The 18,811-nt window shown below is 42.3% G+C and overlaps 1 pseudogene across 1 annotated transcript in view; it reads right to left on the bottom strand.

Annotated features, from left to right (window-relative positions):
* Positions 1–18,811, bottom strand: part of LOC311108906 (succinyl-CoA:glutarate CoA-transferase-like) — a 172,740-nt pseudogene that overhangs the window by 18,683 nt on the left and 135,246 nt on the right. Inside the window, exon 14 of the transcript in view lies at positions 3,384–3,447. The product of the transcript in view is annotated as a succinyl-CoA:glutarate CoA-transferase-like (transcript). The remainder of the gene's footprint in view (positions 1–3,383; positions 3,448–18,811) is intronic.

The raw sequence follows: 18,811 nt of genomic DNA, 5'->3' as shown, positions 1-18,811 counted from the left end.
AGATATGCAGAGATGCGATTCGCCACCTGGTTATCAGAAGGGGGAAAGGAGAAAATGAATTGTGTGTCATCTGCGTAGCAATGATAGGAGAGACCATGTGAGGATATGACAGTGCCAAGTGACTTGGTGTATAGAGAGAATAGGAGAGGGCCTAGAACTCACAAGTGGTGAGAGCACGTGAAGCGGAGACAGATTCTCGCCACGCTACCTGGTAGGAGAGACCTGTCAGGTAGGACGCAATCCAAGAGTGAGCAGCGCCGGAGATGCCCAACTTGGAGAGGGTGGAGAGGGAGGATCTGATGGTTCACAGTATGAAAGGCAGCAGATAGGTCTAGAAGGATAAGAGCAGAGGAGAGAGAGTTAGCTTTAGCAGTGCGGAGAGCCTCCGTGACACAGAGAAGAGCAGTCTCAGTTGAATGACCAGTCTTGAAACCTGACTGGTTTGGATCAAGAAGGTCATTCTGAGAGAGATAGCAGGAGAGTTGGCTAGAGACGGCACACTCAATAGTTTTGGAGAGAAAAGAAAGAAGGGATACTGGTCTGTAGTTGTTGACATCGGAGGGATCGAGTGTAGGTTTTTTAAAAAGGGGTGCAACTCTCGCTCTCTTGAAGACGGAAGGGACATGGCCAGCGGTCAAGGATGAGTTGATGAGTTGATGAGTTGATGAGCGAGGTGAGGTAAGGGAGAAGGTCTCCGGATATGGTCTGGAGAAGAGAGGAGGGGATAGGGTCAAACGGGCAAGGTTGTTGGGCGGCCGGCCGTCACAAGTCGCAAGATTTCATCTGGAGAGAGAGGGGAGAAAGAAGTCAAAGCATAGGGTAGGGCAGTGTGAGCAGGACCAGCGGTGTCATTTGACTTAATAAATGAGGATCGGATGTCGTCAACCTTCTTTTCAAAATGGTTGACAAAGTCGTCCACAGAGAGGGATGAGGGAGGGGGAGGAGGAGGGGGGTTCAGCAGGGAGGAGAAGGTGGCAAAGAGCTTCCTAGGGTTAGAGGCAGAGGCTAGAAATTTAGAGTGGTAGAAAGTGGCTTTAGCAGCGGAAACAGAGGAAGAGAATGTAGAGAGGAGGGAGTGAAAAGATGACAGGTCCGCAGGGAGTCTAGTTTTCCTCCATTTCCGCTCGGCTGCCCGGAGCCCTCTTCTGTGAGCTCGCAATGAGTCGTCAAGCCACGGAGCAGGAGGGGAGGACCGAGCCGGCTGGGAGGATAGGGGACATAGAGAGTCAAAAGATGCAGAAAGGGAGGAGAGGAGGGTTGAGGAGGCAGAATCAGGAGATCGGAGGGAGAAGGATTTAGCAGAGGGAAGAGATGATAGGATGGAAGAGGAGAGAGTAGCGGGAGAGAGAGAGCGAAGGTTGCGATGGTACATTACCATCTGAGTAGGGGCAGAGTGTGTAGTGTTGGAGGAGAGCGAGAGAGAAAAGGATACAAAGTAGTGGTCGGACACTTGGAGGGGAGTTGCAGTGAGATTAGTAGAAGAACAGCATCTAGTAAAGATGAGGTCAAGCGTATTGCCTGCCTTGTGAGTAGCAGGGGACGGTGAGAGGGTGAGGTCAAAAAAGGAAAGGAGTGGAAAGAAGGAGGCAGAGAGAAATGAGTTAAAGGCAGACGTAGGGAGGTTAAAGTCACCCAGAACTGTGAGGGGTGAGCCATCCTCAGGAAAGGAACTTGTCAAGCTCATTGATGAACTCTCCAAGGGAACCTGGATGGCGATAAATGATAAGGATGTTAAGCTTGAATGGGCTAGTGACTGTGACAGTATGGAATTCAAATGAGGAGATAGACAGATGGGTCAGGTGGAAAAGAGAGAATGTCCACTTTGGAGAGATGAGGATTCCTGTGCCACCGCCGCGCTGACCAGATGCTCTCGGGGTATGCGAGAACACATGATCAGATGAGGAAAGAGCAGTAGGAGTAGCAGTGTTTTCTGTGGTAATCCATGTTTCCGTCAGCGCCAAGAAGTCGAGGGACTGGAGGGTAGCATAGGCTGAGATTAACTCTACCTTGTTGGCCGCAGAACGGCAGTTCCAGAGGCTGCCGGAGACCTGGAACTCCACGTGGGTCGTGCGCTCAGGGACCACTGATTAGATTGGCAGCAGCCACGCGGTGTGAAGCGTTTGTATGGCCTGTGCAGAGAGGAGAGAACAGGGATAGACAGACACATAGTTGACAGGCTACAGAAAAAGCTACAATAATGCAAAAGAGATCGGAATAAAATTAACTAAACATCTGGGGAAGCGAGAGAGCGGGGCCTCCCTCACTTACGTTTCACTGAAACACTCAAATATAACTCTCCCAACTTCCACTTTAGAAATTATAATTGTTGTAAACTACAGCAGTTCAATGTTTTCTAGGAATAGACTCTAACGTAGTTAATTCAGCTAGCTAACTTGGTACAGTATTCTTCTGTGAAAACCGCCCAGGGCACCGTATCCTATGATGTCATAGCTAACTAGCATGCTAGCATCCAATAACACACGGTTTAGCACCAATGCTTGGTTACAACAAACTACCAATAGTGTGTTAACACACTAAACAGATCATTCGTGTCCGTGTCTAGTTCCTTTCATAACGCAGAAATAATTCAACGTTGGCTAGCTAGCACAAAGTCAGTCATGCTAGCTACACAAGTGGACTACACATCTCGAATGTTCAAAAAGTGAAGCTTTACGTTGCAAAATTGTATTTAGTTGCTACAGTACTGCTAGCTGGTAGTGTTGGCTAGCTAGCAATGGCTGTGGTGTTGACTTCATTTGAAAGAACGGCGTCGCTGCAAACGAATGTAGCTGGCTAGATAACCTCGATAGTTTCTCTATACTACACCTTTACCTTTGATACAAAGACAACTATGTAGCTAGCTAACATTACACTAATCATACACTGTCATATTACCTGCGGAGCGAAGTACAGCATGACTACTCACTTCAACTCCAACTCCCTTGTATGATAGACTATATACATTTATATGGCATACAATGTTGCCATAAGCACTACATAGATGCTTCACAAATCCTTCACCTTTTATTGCCTTATCAGGGGCTGTCCACAAAACAATCAATGTCACCTGTAATGTTACCATCAGCATTACATGTCAGTTAGCATGCATTATATCACCCTTTATATAGAACAGCTTTTTGGGGGATTTACATAGTGGATTAGGCCACATTTGACAATGCACCCTAAAGAGGGAGCTGTTAAGTCACCCTTTATAGAGTATGATATAAGGTTATAGATGATTTGTGAAACGTATGCAGTGGTTATGAAGAATGTATGCATGCTATATAAATCCTTCAGAATGTATACTTTGGTAAAAATGAGACACACAATCTATTAAGGAACTCTTCTTGTTAATAATATCCCTGTGGGGCTCAGGCCCTCACCTGGTACTGCAATCCTTCCAGCCGTCGGGTGGTTCATCTCCAGTATAAGGTCATTCTGTGCAACCTGAAAATAATATAAAAAAGATTAAGATTAAGAACCAATCACTCTTCTTTATTGACTTAATTTGGTAACACTTAGTCATAAGGTCTAAAGAAAACAGACATATGAGATGCCATTAGGAATGTGATGTCAACTGTAATTTATGAAAAATTATATGGCACTGTCATGTTACATGCAGCATTGTGTCAGTTGGTGGAACATAGGATGTCCCAACTGTTACCACACTGTGCAATTTTACTGTAATTTATTTGGCCAGATTTTGAAAAATATGTTGACATCAGGGTCTGTCTGACTAGGGCAAGGTAGCTTTCTCATCAGAACACTTCCTGGCATGCTGTGGCTAATTCACCTTTCCATCTATTAAAAGAAGAGCAAGGACGAGATCAGACCTGGGTCACTATATAGCTACTAGTTGAACATATTTGAGGTGTGCAGATCAAGTATTTGACCCCTTGACTTTTTTCCACATTTTGTTACGTTACAGCCTTATTCTAAAATTGATTCAAATTTGATTTTCTTCTCATCAATCTACACACAATACCCCATAATGAGAATGGTTATTGTGCTCATAGGTCTGGACGAGATGCATATCTTCATTTATGAGTGTCCATAGGGCATGAGAGTCACGGTTCACAATGACACCATCAATTGGCATTGGTTCAAACCAGTTTTACTCTATTCCACATGTCTATCATCCCATGGGTTTCCTATTTTTATCAGAAGATCGAAATTCCAACCTTTCATACTTTAACCTTCTCCTCACTCTCTCACACCTCACACTGTTGCCTAGCAATGGGTCCGTCTCCAAAGCTCTAGAGCTCTGTCAGAGTGACCATCGGGTTCTTGGTCACCTCCCTGACCAAGTCCCTTCACACCCGATTGCTCAGTTTGGCCGGACGGCCAGCTCTAGGAAGAGTCTTGGTGGTTTCAAACTTCTTCCATTTAAGTATGATGGAGGCCAATGTGTTCTTGGGGACCTTCAATGCTGCAGACATTTTTGGTACCCTTCCCCAGATCTCTGCCTCGACACAATCCTGTCTCGGAGCTCTACGGACAATTCCTTTGACCTCATGGCTTGGTTTTTGATATGACATGCAATATCAAATCAAATCAAATCAAATCAAATTGTATTGGTCACATGCGCCGAATACAACAGGTGCAGACATTACAGTGAAATGCTTACTTACAGCCCTTAACCAACAGTGCATTTATTTTAAACAAAAAAAGTAAGAATAAAACAACAACAAAAAAAGTGTTGAGAAAAAAAGAGCAGAAGTAAAATAAAGTGACAGTAGGGAGGCTATATATACAGGGGGGTACCGTTGCAGAGTCAATGTGCGGGGGCACCGGCTAGTTGAGGTAGTTGAGGTAATATGTACATGTGGGTAGAGTTAAAGTGACTATGCATAAATACTTAACAGAGTAGCAGCAGCGTAAAAAGGATGGGGTGGGGGGGCAGTGCAAATAGTCAGGGTAGCCATGATTAGCTGTTCAGGAGTCTTATGGCTTGGGGGTAGAAGCTGTTGAGAAGTCTTTTGGACCTAGACTTGGCACTCCGGTACCGCTTGCCGTTTCCAATATCAACTGTGTGACCTTATATAGACAGGTCTGTGCCTTTCCAAATAATGTCCAATCAATTGAATTTACCACAGGTGGACTCTATTCAAGTTGTAGAAACATCTCAAGGAAGATCAATGGAAACAGGATGCACCTGAGCTCAATTTCAAGTCTCATAGCAAAGGGTCTCAATACTTATGTAAATTAGTATTTCTGTTTTTTATTTGTAATAGATTTGCTAACATTTCTAAATACCTGTTTTCGCTTTGTCATTATGGGGTATTGTGTGTAGATTGATGAGGGAAAAAAACAATTTAATACATTTTAGAATAAGGCTGTAACGTAACAAAATGTCGAAAAAGGGAAGGGGTCTGAATACTTTCCGAATGCACTATATAGTCCGTTCTATGCACCGTGCATATAATGTATCATATACGTATCTAGACACTTTCTCGTTGCCCGCAGGGCTCCCTATCCGGACTGTCAAATGAGCTGAGGATCATTAGAGCTATATATCAGATTGTGGGCAAGCTGAAGCCAGACAGTTACGTAAGGAGGAAGCCAGACCACCAGACATTTGTGACACTCTCTCATCGTCATGTACTCGCTGACCCTCGGAGCAGATCACCAAGGCGATAACGTTGAGAGAGTGCGTCTCATCTTCATGTTATATTTAGAGGCTGCACAGCGCTGATCCACGTTGCACCTCTCTCTCCTCTCTCGCTACGGGGCAGCCGATATGTGGTGGTGAGATCATGGGTGATGAGCTAGAGGTGAGTTTGCGTCAGTCTGCCAGGACGTGAGTCTCTGGCTTCATCTCCTCCTTTCACATTGGTATCTGCGCCTCCATGTCAGGGGAAGCCGTCTGCATTAACCAGAGAGCTCACTTAGAGTCACACACACAACTGGCACTGCAGCCGTTCTGTGTGTTCACCACCAGCCATAGTTCAGTGCAAGTTTGCAGATGCTTTGAATGCCAGGGAGTCGATGTCCGCACCCCAACATAAATCTAATTAGCATAAAGACATCTGTCTGTTTAAGCTAGAGATATGTGTTTTCAAGGGCTGCGTCTCAATCGACCGCATCCACCGATGTCAGCCTTCAGAATCACAGGTGGAAAGTGGCAGAGCTACAGCGGTTTTTGTCTGACCAGGAGATATCCCGAAAATCGGTCTTCTCACGAAAACGTCTTTAGCGGCTGAATGGTTTGGGCTACAAACTTATATGTACCCCTCTATGTGAAGATGACGAGACTCTCACGAACAGGATGGTGTTCTCGGTTTTGCTCTACAACCCCCATAAACATCACAGGACTCGTCTGAAGTCGATACTGGCGATCTGCCAACTTCTGTCTGTAGCGTTCAAACAGTTTGGGCTAGAAACTAATATGTACCTCTCTATGGAAAGATGACGAGACTCTCACAAACACATAAATATTGGTTGTTTTGCTCTAGGACGCCCACAAGCCTCACAATCCTTGTCTGAAGGTAGCCCGGTACCAGTTTGTATATGGAAGTACCTCAGTACGAAACAAATTGGTGAAATATTGGTCCCCCCCAAAAATCCTGATCTTTCTTATATCTCTCTGATATAGGACAGACACTTCAAAAAATACTTCCTTTAGATTCATATTTTACTATCTGTTTTGCCATGTATAAATGTGTTATTCAATGCGTTCCTATGGGCTAATAGCAGTAAGGACAAATTCAATGTTTAATCAAATATTTTTTTAATGTTTTCTTTTATATACTTTGAGGGGTTCTAAAATTCTAAATCATATAGCTAAACGATCCTTGGTATGACCATCTTAAAACAATTCCATGTGTTAGCTTAGTACCCAGCCCCGGGCCCTTAGATCTTATATTTAACAGAATGTCAGCTTAGGGCACACAAAATGCCTTAAATATGCAGTCTCTTCTTGTTGCACACTGAAATCATGGGTTCGATTAGTACGGGTCCAAATATGCTTTCTTGAAGCGCAAGGGAAACAATGGTTTATAATAATAATAAATAATAATATGCCATTTAGCAGACACTTTTATCCAAAGCGACTTACAGTCATGTGTGCATACATTTTTACATATGCACACATAAAAGACCTGGTTGCCAAGTTTGATTGAACAGGATTCCAACCATCCCACTGTTCTCTGACACAAGGATGTTATGTGTTTGTATTCAGGCACAGTTTATTCATCGTTGATGACTCTGGTATGAACCTCCATTCATCTTTTGCATTGATAAATAAGATACACTTACTCGTTGGTTCTTAAAATGCTAATGCTTCCAGACCGTCAGTCTATTACACATTCAATGAGTGAGTGAGAGAGGGAAGGAGGTTTTTATGGAGCAGTTATTGAGACAGAGAGAGAGAGTGGGGGAAGTTTTTATGGAGCATTTACTGTCTGAAATCTCTGGCCATATGCTATTTTCAGGTATAACAATTAATCTCTCTGGCCATCTTTTCAGTTGAAAATAACAGCGGCGACTGAGTACCTTGCAAACGAGTGAGGCTGATGTGTGAAGCAGGCTTAAAAACAGCAGCTTGGTCCCCACTCACAGGGGTCATGACAGGCTAACTTTAGGATAATGTACAGCAAAGTCACCACACCATACTGTTCATGTGTTGTTATTGCACTTTTGGATGCGCCAAAAAGGAGATCACACAAACAAAATGCTGGGTTAAAAACAACCCAATTTGGGTTATTTGGTAACCCAGCACTGGGTAAATATTGGACAGAACACACGCTTGGTTATTTTGACCGAGCCATTTGGGTTGCGTGAATAACCCGAGATGTTGGGTTGTTTGGATTACCCAAACATGGGTTAATTTAACCACAATTAATTTTTTTAACCATCAGTTGGGTTGACCCACCAACTGGGTCTTTTTGATGTCATCCATAGGATATATTCAGGAGGCATGGCCTATTAGGGCAGTGCCTTTCAGATAATTATTTTATCTTAAGTTTGTACACTGGACATTTTAATTGTCCTTGAAAATTTTTGCACATTACATATTCTAATATAAAACATTATTATTTACATATCCCTACAGTGAGATATGCATCGTTTCTTGAGGAACTCAAATACCTCATTAACGCTTTGAAAGTGTCAGTGTACAACCTTAACATATAATTTTTCACCGGAAGGACATTACCCGCTGGGTAATATCTCAATAACCCAGCACCAGTAACCCAGCAGTTTTTAAAGAAAACAACCCAACTAAGTGACCCAACGCCTGCAACCCAGCAGTTGGGACAACCAAACAACCAACTTTTTTAGTGCACTTTCCCACATTTGGTTCCAATTTCTCCTGCTTGTGTGTTTGTCTTATGAATATGAAACAGATTGCACAGAGAGATTAAAAGTACTCCTGCCTCTTTAGACAGCTGATTCAGTTTATATCTAGCAATTGATATCAAATTCTAAGACATTTTCCTCTTCGAACTGCTGTAATACCAAAAAGCTCTTCTGGCTCTGAATTTCCGATCTAGGCCCATAAACCCGTTAACCCCAATAAATTGGACAATGATTAAAGATGGGAATTCCTAACTGAAAACACAGAAGGATTAGTCACTCCCTCAAGACAAATGGTGGAATGGTGGAATGGTGTCTACTTCCTTTAACAGGGGGAGCCATGACAGTAGCTCTGTTCATCTCACTTTATCCCTGCAGATGGCAGGTCTGTGAAACAGCTATGAGAGACTATGGCTTTTCCTGACAGCTACCTGGAGAAGACAGCTTCCTGAAGAAGAATGGAGTTGACTGATTCAATCAAACCTGCTATCTTTGTTTACAAACTCTGTCTCAAAGCATCCACCTGTGATAGGAGTCCATCTGGTATTTCGACAGTGTCCAGGACATTTCCATTCGATCCCAGGATATAAGGCATGCTAAACATTGCTTGTTTGATTGAATTGAGTTTGAGGTCGACCATATAAACTCATCCAGCAAATTCATAAACATTTTTTATTACATCCTGTAACTTCAATGGATTTTTATTTGGATTTCATGTAATCGACATACACAAAATAGTCCAAACTGGTGAAGTGAAATGAAAAAAATAACTTGTTTCAAAACATTCTACAAAATAAATAACGGAAAAGTGGTGCGTGCTTATGTTATCACCCCTTTGCTATGAAGCCCCTAAATAAGATCTGGTGCAACCAATTACCTTCAGAAGTCACATAATTAGTTTAAAAAAGTCCACCTGAGCGCAATCTAAGTGTCACATGATCTGTCACATGATCTCAGTATATATACACCTGTTCTGAAAGGCCCCAGAGTCTGCAACGCCACTAAGCAAGGGGCACCACCAAGCAAGGCACAATGAAGACCAAAGAAATCTCCAAACAGGTCAGGGACAGTTGTGAAGAAGTACAGATCAGGGTTGGGTTATAAAAAAATATCAGAAACTTTGAACATCCCACGGGGCACCATTAAATCCATTATTAAAAAATTGAAAGAATATGGCACCACAACAAACCTGCCAAGAGATGTCCGCCAAACAAAACTCACGGCCTAGGCAAGGAGGGCATTAATCAGAGAGGCAACAAAGAGACCAAAGATAATCCTGAAGGAGCTGCAAAGCTCCACAGTGGAGATTGGAGTATATGTCCATAGGACCACTTTAAGCCGTACACTCCACAGAGCTGGGCTTTATGGAAGAGTGGCCAGAAAAAATAAAAAAAAACACGTTTGGTGTTCACCAAAAGGCATGTGGGAGACTCCCCAAACATATGGAAGAAGGTACTCTGGTCAGATGAGACTAAAATTGAGCTTTTTGGCCATCAAGGAAAACGATATGTCTGGCACAAACCCAACACTTCTCATCACCCCGAGAACACCATCCACACAGTGAAGCATGGTGGTGGCAGCATAATGCTGTGGGGATGTTTTTCATCGGCAGGGACTGGGAAACTGGTCAGAATTGAAGGATTGATGGATGACGCTAAATACAGGGAAATTCTTGAGGGAAACCTGTTTCAGTCTTCCAGAGATTTGAGACTGGGACAGAGGTTCACCTTCCAACAGGACAATGACCCTAAGCATACTGCTAAAGCAACACTCGAGTGGTTTAAGGGAAAACATTTAAATGTCTTGGAATGGCCTAGTCAAAGCCCAAATCTCAATCTAATTTAGAATATGTGGTATGACTTAAAGACTGCTGTACACCAGTGGAACCCATCCAACTTGAAGGAGCTGGAGCAGTTTTGCCTTGAAGAATGGCAATAGTTATGCACGCTCAAGTTTTCAGTTTTTTCGTCTTATTTCTTGTTTGTTTCACCCCAAATAATATTTTGCATCTTCAGAGTGGTAGGAATGTTGTGTAAATAAAATGATACAACCTGGAATTAAAATGTTTTTTTTATGGGTTTGAAAGGCAACACAATAGGTAAAATGCCAAGGGGGGTGAATACTTTCTGGTAATACCAGAATAAGTGATCTAATGATTCTGTCTCTTCGCAGCAAAATCTGCAGAGCTGATTGGGCTGAGCGGGAACTGTGCTTCTGTAGAGGTAGGGGAGCTAGCAGGCCAGAGGTGGATGAACGTAGTGCCCTCGTTTGGGTGTAGGGTCTGATCAGAGCCTTAAGGTAAGGAGGTGCTTTTCCCCTTACAGCTCCGTAGGCAAGCACAATGGTCTTGTAGTAGATGCGAGCCTCAACTGGAAGCCAGTGGAGTGTGCGGAGGAGCGGGGTGACATGAGAGAACTTGGGAAGGTTGAACACCAGAAGGGCTGCAGCGTTCTGGATAAGTTGAAGGGGTTTAATGGCACAGGCAGGGAGCCCAGCCAACAGTGAGTTGCAGTAATCCAGATGGGAGATGACAAGTGCCTGGATTAGGACATGTGCCACTTTCTGTGTAAGGTAGGGTCGTACTCTGCGAATGTTGTAGAGCATGAACCTGCATGATCGGGTCACCGCTTTGATGTTAGCGGAGAATGACAGGGTTTTGTCCAGGGTCACGCCAAGGTACTTTGCACTCAGAGCTGCTCTGTCTTGCTGAGGTTCAGCTTGAGGTGGTGATCCGACATCCACACTGATATGTCTGCCAGACATGCAGAGATGCGATTCGCCACCTGGTTATCAGAAGGGGGAAAGGAGAAAATGAATTGTGTGTCGTCTGCGTAGCAATGATAAGAGAGACCATGTGAGGATATGACAGAGCCAAGTGACTTGGTGTATATAGAGAATAGGAGAGGGCCTAGAACTGAGCCCTGGGGGACACCAGTGGTGAGAGCACGTGGTGCGGAGACAGATTCTCGCCACGCCACCTGGTAGGAGAGACCTGTCAGGTAGGACGCAATCCAAGAGTGAGCACCGCCGGATATGCCCAACTCGGAGAGGGTGGAGAGGAGGATCTGATGGTTTACAGTATGAAAGGCAGCGGATATATCTAGAAGGATAAGAGCAGAGGAGAGAGAATTAGCTCTAGCAGTGAGGAGAGCCTCTGTAACACAGAGAAGAGCAGTCTCAGTTGAATGACCAGTCTTGAAACCTGACTGGTTTGGATCAAGAAGGTCATTCTGAGAGAGATAGCAGGAGAGTTGGCTAGAGACGGCACGCTCAAGAGTTTTGGAGAGAAAAGAAAGAAGGGATACTGTAGTTGTTGATATCGGAGGGATCGAGTGTAGGTTTTTTGAGGAGGGGTGCAACTCTCGCTCTCTTGAAGACTAAAGGGACATGGCCATTGGTCAAGGATGAGTTGATGAATGAGGTGAGGTAAAGGAGAATGTCTCCGGAAATGGTCTGTAGAAGAGAGGAGGTGATAGGGTCAAGCGGGCAGGTTGTTGGGCGGCCGGCCGTCACAAGTCGCAAGACTTAATCTGGAGAGAGAGGGGAGAAAGATGTCAAAGCATAGGGTAGGGCAGTGTGAGCAGGACCAGCGATGTCATTTGACTTAATAAATGAGGGGAGGACCGAGCCGGCCGGGAGGATAGGGGACATTGAGAGTCAAACGATGCAGAAAGGGAGGAGAGGAGGGTTGAGGAGCCACCCCTCCTCCGATGGCACGAAACACACAGAGAGAGCCAAGCTAACGTTAACTAGTCACCCATGTTCCGAATTCCCTTGAACGACTCTTGTTACCAGTATGTAAAAACAAAACAAAAATAAATGTAGGTTATAACTTACCCTTAGTAGCTACTGTTAGCCAGTTAAGTGCAAAGCTAGCCACTGAATCGATTCAGCCAGTTTGCGTCTGTCCCAACGTAATCGGAACATCCTAAATTTCTTTCCAGCTTTTTTGTAACCTGTATGCCGCCGCTTTCAACATTTTGGTCCTCAAATTAAACTGGTATATTTGTCTATTTATGGCAATTTCTTTAGCCAAAAGTGTATTTGAGTTTTTCCCTTATATTTGTTGCAATATTTGTTCTGTCTTTTCTGGGGGATGAAACTGGAATTGCTACCAGCTTTGTATGTCTTGTTTTATAAAAGGTGATACTTTGAACAAGGTTTAATTTTCAATTAACAGAAAGTGAGAGGTTGTAATCTGGATAAAGGCAAAAAGGCCATTTTTGAAAAAGGAGTGATACATTCTTACTAAGTTACTGTAAAACCAGTTCACGTTTAAGTATAACTTTTGCATGACAGAAGCTTTTAGTGAGAGGTTTAATGCTTTCATATTTAATCATTTAATCACCCAAACTTGTATTCATTATATAAATATGCACGTTTAATTTTGTCTGGTTTACCGTTCCAAAATATGTGATTTTTATTTTTCTCATATAATTTGAAAAACGATTTGTCTGGAGTAGGCAGCGCCATACATACATAAGTAAACCGTGATATGACTAAAGAGTTACTCAGTGTGATTTTTCCATAAATAGACAGGTATTTACCTCTCCATGGTTGCAAGATCTTCTCTATTTTTGCTAACGTTCTATTGAAATTTGTTGTAGTGAGTTCATTTATTTTTTGGGGGAGATGAATACCAATTATGTCTACTTCACTATCAGCACATTTTCTTGATGAACTACAGGGTAATGTAAAAGTTGTGTCTTTTAATGATCCAATACATAATATGGCACACTTATCATCATTAGGTTTTAGTCCAGGGAGACGAGAAATGATCTAGATCCTCAATGAGAATGTGAAGTGATCCATATTGCGGACTTAAGAGAAAACTTGAGTAATCGGCAAACTTTGACACTTTCGGTTTTTAGCCCTGGATTTTTAACCTCTTGATATTATTGTTGAATCTGATTTTAATAGCTAACATTTCGACGGCCATAGCAAATAGATATGGAGACAATGGACAACCATGTTTAACTCCTCTTGACAGTTCAATACCTTCTGAGTAGTAACCATTATTTACTATTTTACACCTGGGGTTACTATGCATAACTTTTACCCATTGTATAAGAGATTTTCCTAAATTAAAATAGTCCAGGCATTTATATATAAATTGTAGTCGTTCTTTATCAACAGCCTTTTCAAAATCTGGTATGAAGACCTGGTTTCTTCTATGTTTCATAGTGTTCTATTGTTTAAAGTAATTGTCTTATATTATCTCCAATGTATCGTACATGTAAAAAATACTGTCTAAACAGGATGAAAATTATCTTATAAAACCTTCTTTGTTCTATGTACTATACATTTTGCCAGGACTTTTGCATCATAACGTTGAAGTGTTAGGGGCCTCCAATTTTTTTAATGGACTGGATCTTTATACTTACCACATGGGTCCTTGTAAGGGTTGGGGTGAGGTGTGACCTAGGTGCGGTGCAGGATATACAGTAGGCAGTAGGCAGAGATGGTGAAACAATAATCTTTACTGGTGGTCCTGAAGCCAAAATACAAAATAACGGACTTATCACGATAAAAGAAAACGAAGCAAATAAGTCTCAAAAAACCAGCTGACAGCCAAAATACTAAATTCTACCTAAGACTGAAACAAATAACGAAACAGGGAGAACACTTCTCAAGTGCCTGTACATAGATCTCCGATCAGACACTGAGTAGTACTGATGGACATAGAGAAACTAGCAGAGAAAACTGAGCAACGGAACAGAGGGAAGTGAGGGCATAAATACGCAGGTGAACCGATAGACAAAGGTGACACCAATAGGATGATGATTAGTCCCGACTGTGTGAGTGAGGAGGTGCCTAAGGTTGTCGGAGGATGACACCTAGTGGATCGCTCCGGAACTGCGACCCCCTCCTGTAACAGGTCATGTTTCAGTAATAGTGAAATCAGATCTTCTTGCTGTGTATCTGATAGTCTACCAATATAAGTAAGCATTTCACTGTAATGTCTGCACCTGTTGTATTCGGCGCATGTGACCAATAAAATTTGATTTGATTTGATTTGATTTGATTTGATTTATATGAGTAATTACAACATGCTAATAGTGGATCTTTGAGTAAATCAAACAGGTTTGATATAACTCAACTTGTATGCCATCAAGCCCTGATGTTTTTCCAGACTGAAAGAAATTCAAATAAAATAAAACATTATTTGTCACGTACACGTGTTTAAAATATGTTATTGCGGGTGTAGCAAAATGCTTGTGCTTCTAGCTCAGACAGTGCAGTAATATCTAACAAGTAATATCTAACAATTTCACAACATATACCCAATACACACAAATCTAGTAAGGAATGGAATTTAAGAATTTATACATATATGGACAAGCAATGACAGAGTGGCATGGACTAAGATACAGTAGAATATTATAGAATAGAATACAGTATATACATATGAGATGAGTAGTGCAAGATATGTAAATATTATTAAAGTGACTAGTGTTCCATTTCTTAAAGTGGCCAGTGATTTCAATAGGCAGCTTCAGCCTCTAATATGCTAGTGATGGCTATTTAACAGTCTGATGGCCTTGAGATAGAAGCTTTTTTTCATTCTCTCGGTCCCAGCTTTGATGCACCTGTACTGACCTCGCCTTCTGGATGATAGCGGGGTGAACAGGCAGTGGCTCGGGTGGTTGATGTCCTTGATGATCTTTTTTGGCCTTCCTGTGACATCGGGTGCTGTATGTGTCTTGGAGGGCAGGTAGTTTGCCCCCGGTAATGCGTTCGGCAGACCACACCACCCTCTGGAGAGCCCTGCGGTTGCGGGCAGTGCAGTTGCTGTACCAGGCGGTGATACAGCCCGACAGGATGCTCTCCATTGTGCATCTGTAAAAGTTTGTGAGGGTTTTAGGTGCCAAGCCAAATTTCTTCAGCCTCCTGAGGTTGATGAGGCTCTGTTGCTCCTTCTTCACCACACTGTCCGCGTGGGTGGACCATTTCAGTTTGTCAGTGATGTGTACGCCAAGGAACTTGAAGCTTTCCACCTTCTCCACTGCGGTCCAGTTGATGTGGATAGGGGGGTGCACCGTCTGCTGTCAATAATTTCCTCCTCTGTAATTTGGCCTTGACATGAGTCTTTCTATACAGTTGCTAATTTTACATTATTATTAGGAAACACACTACATCTTCGGCCGCTGTAGGAAAGATCCATCGGTAAAACACCCGTAAGCCTAAATTCCATCGCTATTGGGAAACCGGGCCCTGAACCTCTTGACAAAATTGCTATAACATTGTAAAGGATAAACACTTGACAAAGCGCCATCTAGGCATGTTGTAATAATGGAAGGGAAAACAGATCAGAGAACATAAGATAAAACGGTAGCTTAAAAAACCTTATCCAACCTCCAAACAGTAATCCAAGACAGTCAATCCCCAGAATACATGACTAAGTGAGGTATCGATAGGAAAATAAACATTATAATTCACAGCTTATCCATATGCTGGTATTGAACTCGACAGCTGCCCCCTCCTTACAAGTATGTGACAGATAATCAAACAAAATCATTGAAACCACAAAGTCAGTGGAAATTAAAAGGTTTGCGAGACATGTGGGTAGCAAAATCCGAGTCCAGGAGCGCGGAGCCTATGAGTGAGTATAAACTTCCCATGAGGACTTTTCATGTCGGGAACAACAAAGCCCCACTGGCCGGATCGACTGGCACACGAGCGCCACATGTGTCTTCCATTGCCCCCGACGCACACTTGAAACAGAGTTCACTTTACGCCTCTGTGTCTGCACGCAGTAAAAGCCCTGTTTATTTGTGTTTCCCTTTTTTTAACAGCTGCAGGGCCTGCCTCCAATGCCTTCTTTCATCCAACCAGACCTCTTTGCCTCCTCAACTGCTGTGCTCTTCACAAGGGTCTGCCTGGCAACCTCTGTGGTTGCGTGGGAGGCGAGGGGAAGAAATGAATAAGGATCAACTTTGATCGATGGCTTTAGTTTAAAATATCATATATGTACGTATGTTTTGTGCGTTCAAATCTTCTTCTTTTTTTGACAAACACGTTGGAAAACAATTGTACAAATGCGACAGGATATGAATGGTAAATTCATTATAAAATACCTATTTCAGGGGCAGGAGCCATTACATTGACTCATTAGGTCCCTAGCTGTCAACGGGACTTCCAGAGTAAAATTGATTGTGCTCTCTGTGCGCCAATGAATCAGTGACACTTTGTGTCTCTGTGTAGAAACACTCGTATGTATGTGTGGAAGTGTAAAAACAGCAATGACTCTTTGAAGCCATTCTGGTATTACAGAGTAATACAAATTCTGCAACATTCTTTAAAAAAATGCTAATATACAGTACCAATCAAAAGTTTGGACACACCTACTCATTCAAGGGTTTTTCTTTATTTTTACTATTTTCTACATCGTCGAATAATAGTTTAAGACATCAAAACTATGAAATAACACATATGGAATCATGTAGTAACCAAAAAAGTGTTAGACAAATCAAAATATATTTTATATTTCAGATTCTTCAAATAGCCACCCTTTGCCTTGATGAAAGCTTTGCACACTCTTGCCATTCTCTCAACCAGCTTCACCTGGAATGCTTTTCCAACAGTCTTGAAGGAGTTCCCACATATGCTGAGCACTTGTTGGCTGCTTTTCCTTCACTCTGCCATCCGACTCATCCCAAACCATCTCAATTGGGTTGAGGTCGGGGGATTGTGGAGGCCAGGTCATCTCATGCAGCCCTTCATCACTCTCCTTCTCCTTTTTTTTCATCAAAGCTTGATTATTTGAATCAGCTGTGTAGTGCAAAAACCAAAACGTGCACCCCTTGGTGTCCCGAGGACCGAGTTTGGGAAACCCTGTACTAAAGGGATAAAATCCGGCTAGCGTGGGGATCCCATTGAGATGTGTGGAGTATAATTTAGTTGGAGTTGGACTGGAATTCTTGGGCGAAATAAGAGAGGATTTATGTCAAAGCAAACATGGCACTATCTTAAGCTCAAAGGCAAAGAAGGGACTGAATATGGAGTGGCACAAAACCACACCACTAAGCACATTCCAAGCACATTGCAACAACAATCACCATGGAAGCCTCTGCCCATGCCTTTGGCCTTACAATGGGAGATTAAATATATGAATTTACCATGGCCTGCTTCCCTAAGTTGTATAGGCTAGCAAGCAGTTCGCCCTATTATCTTAATGTTAGCCTGTAAAAGCCTGTCATTGAGGGGGAAATTATTCTGTAGTCCTTTGTGTTACTAGAGTTTTATCCATTAAATGTTTTTTAAATAATTAAATAATTGTACTGTAATATTATCCACTTGGACAACAGGCATTATTGTTTCCAGACAAATTGTGGTACGTTTGTGTGACCTGGTTGTTGAGTTATCACATATTGACAACAAATGTACTACATACTATAGTGGTAATTAAATAGGCTTTAAGTAGAGTTTGCAATTTAGTAGATTTTGTGTTATTAAGTCATTGTTTAGATACCCTTTAAATAAACTGTTACCGTAAGGGTGAACTGAGATGACACTGCCAATGCAAAATAACAGGTTACATCTCAGATGTCACAGAGCCTCTCCAACAGCTGGAATGTCAAGTCAAGTGAAGCTGACCTAACAGCAGTTTCTAGAGATCATATAAATAAAAACCTGATATAACCCAGATGTGCCCACGTTGCATCCAGAGAGCCTACTTTGCCATCACTTCATCTCATTCTGTTTACCCTTTCAAATTGATTCGACCAAACATCCTTCTATGCCCCATTCTGAAAGTCACAATTTAGCAAAAGCAAAAAAAAGCTGATTGTTCAAAAAACACACAAAAAAAAACGTAATTGTTCAGAATACCCATAATCCAGTTTTACTGATGCCTGGAAGTCTTGAAACACAATAAAAGCCAACATGAAAGCATTTAGTCAGCCTTAAACTAAACAGCCACATTGCTGGTTTCGCATTTCGCCCAAGGCAATCACGGAACAGCAGGAGTTGTAAATGCGCTGGTAACGAGGGCAATGTCGACAAATTATCCCTGTCAGTGAACCAATACAACTATAGGGGTGGGATGGAACAAACCGATTGTGTAGCATTTGCTTTACAAATCATGGTTCGGAGATGCCAACTAACCTTGTAACAGCACCACTCACCTGAAGATTTACATGAGATATTGTACAAACTGCTTCTAGGATAATGTTTCGTAGAAAATGCTCACCACCATGCATGGATTTCATTATTCATATGACCTCATTTGAATACATTTTTGTATATCTTCAGAATATGAATCACTCTAATGAATATAAGCAATAATGTTTACAATTGTGATTGCCTCCAGATATGTATCATAACCACCCTCATATGCCATTATTTTTGGTCATTATATTTACAAGTGATTGCACATGGCCATATACAGTGCCTTCAGAAAGTATTCATACCCCTTGACAGCCTGAATTCAAAATGAATTTAATAGATTGTTTTACGCACAATGCTCCACAATGACAAAGTGAAAACTTGTTTTTAGAAATTGTTGCAAATGTAT

The sequence above is a fragment of the Coregonus lavaretus genome, assembly GCF_964263955.1.
Source record: "Coregonus lavaretus genome assembly, chromosome: 34".
NCBI lineage: Eukaryota > Metazoa > Chordata > Actinopteri > Salmoniformes > Salmonidae > Coregonus > Coregonus lavaretus.
The sequence above is the reverse complement of the archived record's forward strand: the minus strand, read 5'-3'. Positions and strand labels throughout refer to the sequence as shown.